Genomic DNA, 6891 nt, shown 5'->3' on the forward strand with positions numbered 1-6891 from the left:
TCTTGATACAAATATATAATGTTTAAGGTTGTTCACACATATTAATAGAAATTAAATATTTACTTTTATCTATTACTTTTTGGTTTTTCTTTTGGTTAGAAAATATTAAATCCATCAATATATAATAATATTTGCATATAACCATTTATAATCTACTTAATAATAATAAAATTTAATTATTCTAGAAGTTTATGCTTGTATATGATCTAATTAATAATAATAAAATAATAACATTTATTATGCAAATACAATAGTGTTAGGATTTTTAATATTTGATTCAATTTTTTATTTGCAAGGTAAAATTCTAACATTATTGTATTTTACCAAAAAAAATAATTGTATTTGCATAATAAATGTTATTATTTTATTATTATTAATTAGATCATATACAAGCATAAACTTCTAGAATAATTAAATTTTATTATTATTAAGTAGATTATAAATGGTTATATGCAAATATTATTATATATTGATGGAATATTATATTTTTGAAATTATGCATATCTAATAATATTTTGATGGAATAAAAAGATAATTAAATAGGTTGTTAGGATTTTATCATGAAAATACAAAAAATAATAATATAAGCAACTTTCTAGGGATGATCCACTTAAAATATCACACATGAAAGAAGTCATGACTTCTATTTTAATAGTATAGATGCTATTTTCATTTTCTGGAAAACACGTTGTAATTTTGAGTATGCTATTTTAATAAAAACTAGATTTTAACTCGTATTTTTAAAGTGTGGAATATTTTACGTTGTAAAAATCTAATAACAATATATCAGATGCATTGTTATGAAGTTAAAATAGGTAACACATCCTATAAAGCGTTTTTCAACCCAGACCAAACCGACAGGCGGGCCATGTTAAACCGTGAACCAGAAACATATCTGAGTCGGATGGATAAAAACCATGTTTGCTTTTAACTACTATTAAAAGTCAGAATATTAATTGTTTTTATCTTTAAATCGCACAAATAATTTCATTATTATTATTAAAATTATTTTATATTTGAAATAAAAATATTCATTTTATGTTTGATATCATTTATTTTGTATTTAGATTTTTATTTCATAATTATCTCTATTGAAAAACTTAATAACTAAACTTAGTTATGTTTGTAAAATTTATCGAGAATAACAAACAAAGCATTTACTTTAAATATTATTCTTATTCTATGATCTAACTGAATTAAATTCGGTTGTTCCCAACTGAATCCAATCGAACCATATTGACTTGTGAACCAAGAAAATTCCAGTTCAGTTACCGATCAGATTTTAGAAAAACTATACCTATCTAAACTCAGTCCCTTTTTGACCGATCCCATTTAAATAAAATGATGTTTACTCTAATTTTAAATTTGTATAATCAAATTTAAGCACAAATTTAAGATAATGGTAAAATTGTTTAACCGAAAATTGCAGTAGTCAAAACCATCATGTTTTGAATGATTTCACATCTTTGAAGTTTTTTTTCTAAAGCGTATACAAAATAAGTTAGAGATGAATGACTATTTATAGGAATGAGGTTAGGCGTAGTTTTTATTTTGTTAATTCCAAATATTATTATAAAACATTTACGTTATAACATATTAGATCACAGAAAATCTGGGTTAATAATGAACTCATTTAATAACTGTAATCTATCATATCTCGGTTGCAAATCTTAATTATTATTTTTTGTAAGACCCAAAATGTTTTACAAGCCCACGGCTATAGTTAAACCCATGCATAAGGTTGAATCACATAAAGAACTCCCTTTTTTTTTTGTCACTGATCAAATTCATTAGAAAGTAAAGAAATGTTGTGGTACAAGAAGTGGGCCGTGTAGCCCATTTTGCTAGATCCTTTACACAGAAAGAAATGAAAGAAGAGCCTCTTTGGCTAACCCATCGGCAACAGTGTTTTCCGATCGAGGAAGATGAAAGAAGGAGATAGATGCGAACTCAGAGGAGATCACTCGGATATCGTTGACGATTCCGATGACTTCTTTAGACTGAGATTTGCCAGTTATAGCTCGTATGAGCGTTTTGTTGTCGGAGAAAACTCGGAGATATTCAAAATCCAGGGTTAACGCCATGCAAAGAGCCGCTCTCACCGCGAGAGCCTCTGCGGTTAGAGGAGAATTGACGAAGGTCTGAGTCGTCGCTCCCCTGATTAGATTTGTTCCAGAGAAGGTCCATCCTAGGCCGGCGATCTTGTCGGTTCCTTTCCATGCTGCATTCGTTTTGAGTGTGATTGCTCCCGCGGAATCCGTAGCTCCTGATTCACGGAGGGTGAAGCCGCTTGCTTTTGGAGGTAAGCCTCCTGTCTCTGCTGCATTCTCTTGTGCTTCCGCCCACTCTTTTGCTAACCTCAACCCTTTCAAATATGTTTCTTCAGGACTGAAGACTCTATCTTCGAAAATTAGAGAGTTTCGAGCTATCCAAATCGCCCAGCATATCCAAGGGAGTAGGTTTAGGGCGTAGCCCGTCGGAGGAGGGCATGTGGCTGATCTGAACTTAACAATGGCGTCTTTGAAGGAGGCATCTGCAGCTATGTGAACTGCGTTTCGTAGTGGTACACATTCCCAAACCTTCACCACAAAGGGGCAGTTGAAGAAGGTATGAGTGTTCGATTCAAGACTTTTGCACCGTATACAAGGAGCTGCTGAAGCCATTCCTCTCTTTTGCAGGTTTGTTCCAAGAGGGAGGGCATTTTGCACTATCGACCACAGGAAGGCCTTCATTTTAGGTGAAAATTTTCCTGTCCATACATCCTTTAACCAGTGAAACTCCTCGCCTTGAGCTGATGGGGCTACTTCTTTACAGGAGATGGAGGCCGTGTAGTACCCTGATTTTGTGGAGTATACTCCCGAGGAGGTAGCATGCCAAATATAAGAGTCCTCTGCCCCCTTCAGGCTTGGTTGCAGGCTAAGAATATGAGGTAAAAACTCTGGTAGCACTTCTTTGATTCTGCTTGTATTCCACTTTAGATCATCCGTTAATAGGTCTGAGACAGTGAGGTCTAAGTCTGTTAGTTTGTCCCAAGCCACCTAGCAGATCTTTTTCTTCTCATCTATGCCATCCCACCAAAATCTTGTTAACACAGACTGTATTCGTTTGCACAGGCTGATTGGAAGTTGGAAGCAGGACATTGGGTATATTGGGATGGCACTGAGGACAGACTTTAGCATTGTGAGCTTTCCTGCTCGTGATAACCTCTTGGAGGACCAGCTTACTGCCTTTTGACGGATCCTATCTACTATAGAGGTAAATAGATCTTTTTTCTCCTACCAAAGTGCTCGGGGAGTCCAAGATACTTGCCTAGGCCTCCTTCTCGTGTAATCTCCAGCATTGCTTTAGCTTGTTCTTTGATTTCAGGTGGTGTCTTGCTTGAGAAGGTGATCGAGGACTTGGTCTTATTGATCATTTGTCCTGAAGCTCTTCCATAGTCTTTCAGGATCCGCAGGAGAGTTGCACAATTGGTTCTGATGCTAGGCAAAAGAACATTGTGTCGTCCGCGAACAACAGGTTGCTGACTCTGGGGCTCCCACGTGCAACCCTGACCCCCTGTAGCAGGCCCTTTTTCTCAGCACTCTTGCACAAGCCTGACAACACCTCGCTACAGAGAATGAAGAATAAGTTAATATATCATATAGAGATTCTTGGGTGAAAAATTATGGAGATATATACACTATAGAGAGTGAAAAATTATGGAGATATATTTTATAAGTTCATGACTTTTTTTCAAAAGCGAAAAAAGGAGAAAATAGTTTTATTATTTTTGGGGATATTAATTAGTTTATTAATAAATAGAGGTATATTCTCTAATTTGTTTGTTATTTTTTTTTAAAAAAATTTAAAAAATATTCATGAAAGATCGCGGTTGAATCCTTAAGTTTTTAAATTATTTAAAATATTGATTTGTTTTAAACAAAATTAGGGATATTTTATTATATTTCATTTTTATTAGTATTGCTGAAAATTTTGCATTAAATTTGATTATAAGCTTAAAAATATAAGCTAATGTATTTGTATCCTCTATATTAAAGTTTTAATAAAATTATAAGCAGTGCATTTACATAAACTCTTTACTATACAACTTTAGTGATAGCACAAAAATAAGTTAATATATCATATAGAGTTATTCTTGGGTGAACTTTTAGGTTCACCAACCAATAGAAATTTGTTATTTCATATTCAGCATATTTTTAAAAAGGAAACAAAATATTGTCAACTTATATTATGTTTTTAAAATAAAAAGATAAAATATAAAAAATAGTAATAGTTGTAAAAAAAATATTTTTAACACCTTCAGCAAAACACTAAACCCTAAATCCTAAATCATAAACTCTAAACCTTTGGGTAAACTCTAAACCCTTGGATAAATCTTAAACCCTAAATCAAAAACACAAAACACTAAATCTTAAAAACCTTAAACCCTTAATCCTAACCCCTAAACCCATGAATAGAAATAAATAAAAAATAGTAGTAGTTGCTAAAAAAAAAAAATTTAAATATTTTTAACGTCGTCAGCAAAATACTAAACCCTAAATACTAAACAGTAAACTCTAAACCCTTGGATAAATCATAAACCCTAGGGTTTAGGATTTATCCAAGGGTTTAAGGGTTAAGATTAAGGGTTTATTGTTTTTAAGATTTAGTGTTGAGTGTTATTTGATTTAGGGTTTAGGATTTATCCAAGATTTATGGTTTACCCAACGGTTTAGGGTTTACCCTAGGGTTTAGGATTTAGGGTTTAGTGTTTTGCCGACGGCGTTAAAAATATTTTTAAATTTTTTTTGAAACTAGTACTATTTTCATTTATTTTTACATTTTATTTTATTTTAAAAACATAATATAAATTGACAATATTTTGTTTTTTTTAAAACATACTAAATATGAAATAACAAAACACTATTGGTTGGTGAACTTATAGGTTCACCCTAGGAGGTGAACCCAAGAATAACTTTATCATATATTATTAACATATAGCATAACTATGTGTATTAGTAAACTTTTCTTTAATATTTGATTACAAACTTGAGAACATTTTACTGGTAAGCTGATGCAGTGCATGAAGATGACTCATCTCTATCTCCAATTCAGTCACTAGTCCTGGGCATATTACCCATAACCCAAACCCGAACCCGACCCAAACACCGTATCGGATCGGTTTTGTACCATTGAGAAAACCCGATCATGTTTAAATTTCTGATACATTGGACTATGGGTTCGGTTCGGTTTAAACTGATAACCGAAGGATAACCTGAAATAACCCGAACTTATATAATATACACTATGTACGTATAGACACACCACACGTGTTACTAGTTTCAAAACTTTGTGTTTCAAATCAGAATTATAATGCAAAAGGTGAAACTAGGCCCTAGGTGAAACGGCTGAAGAGGAAGTGATTCATTTTCTTCCTAGTTTCGAAATCTCTACCCTAGTCTCCTATTTAATCGAAGAGTATCAGAGCCTCTTCTGTTTCACACCCATAATCTCGACCTCACGCTCTCTCCACCATCTGCGTTTTCGAGGAATCAATCCAAGGTCAGCGACAAGCTTCTGGTCTTTTTCTTATTCCTCTGTTATGTCACTACAGGAAATAAGGGTAGTAATAGCGGACGAAAAACGCTATGAGTCATGTATAATAGCGTTTCTTTGTCCGCTCTGACAGCGCCCGTTATAATAGGTCCAACACTTTTGATAGCGGATTTTTCCTATGTTATAGTTAAATAAACAACAATAGCATTAATTCCTATGCAATTTTTAATATTTATAATAATGAATTGATTTTGTTTTTTAAAATGTAATATTTAATCCAAATTTTTGTAATAAAAGCAATTAATCATATTATAAAAACAAAAAATATTTAAATGATTAAAACCATAATTAAAAATTTAATCAACCAAATATAATTGAATAGAGAATTAATTAAATTTAAAAGTTAAATTTTATTCATTAATTAAAATTTGTTTACAAACAAAATCAGTTTATACATCAAACCAAAAAAATTAAACCAAAACCTAATTAACCAAACCTAAATAAACCAAAAGTTTAATAACCAAAAAATTTAAACAAAACCTAATAAACCAAAACCTACATCTCTACGTCTCTTTCTTCTCTTCATCTTTTCTTGTTTGGGTTCACCTACACCACCACCACCGCCTCCGCCAGCTTTCTCTGCCATCTCTGAGTAGGTTTTTTCCATGGCTTGAGATGTCACAGCTAAATTTTTGTACCACTCTTTCTCGAAAGTTAAGCATTAGCATTAGTCAAGGTCTGAAGAAGCTCGGCTTGGGACTTGGAAGCTTGTTCAGATTACCTGCAGAAAATATCAAAACAAAAAAAGACCATACGCATCAGATTGCAATGAAAGCTAGGAGCAAAGCAAGAAACTCACATAGCTTTTCTTAATCAAAGTTGAAATCTTTTTCCAAATCCAAAAACACATCCTAATCACTCGTATAAATGATTAAACATCAGAGACAAAACAATCAAACCAACTCTGCTCACAACCCACTTCATGTACCAAAATCAAAAAAAAAAAATCAGAGAGAGAGAGAGAGAGCTTGAACGGAGAGGTCCATGGCAAAGAGAGGCTGAGACTTCCCCCTCTGCTTATGAAGGACAGCCATCTTCCGCCTTGCCACCGGCAGTCACTCGCCATCTCTGTTTGTGGCTCGAATCTGACTCGAGTCAAACATTGTCAACGAAGCTTTCGTCATGGCCGATTGAGAGAGATAGAGATAGAGAGAGAGGTTTGTATCCAGACAGGTTGAATCGCAAGAGGCTGAAGACTTTGTGATTTTAGGTTTAACGATTCAAATGATAGATGGAGAAGACTGAATCGTGTGTGTGTGTGTGTGTGTGTGTTTAAAGCAATAAATCTAAGAAAAC

General features: G+C 33.2%; 1 long non-coding RNA gene across 1 annotated transcript; it reads left to right on the forward strand.

Moving 5' to 3' along the window:
- Positions 1-2346: 2346 nt before the first annotated feature.
- Positions 2347-2923, forward strand: LOC106333197. The gene is made up of 3 exons (XR_001268312.1): positions 2347-2563; positions 2679-2737; positions 2815-2923. It is a non-coding gene; the product is annotated as an uncharacterized LOC106333197 (long non-coding RNA).
- Positions 2924-6891: the final 3968 nt, after the last annotated feature.

The sequence above is a fragment of the Brassica oleracea genome, chromosome C3 (assembly GCF_000695525.1).
Source record: "Brassica oleracea var. oleracea cultivar TO1000 chromosome C3, BOL, whole genome shotgun sequence".
Lineage (NCBI taxonomy): Eukaryota > Viridiplantae > Streptophyta > Magnoliopsida > Brassicales > Brassicaceae > Brassica > Brassica oleracea.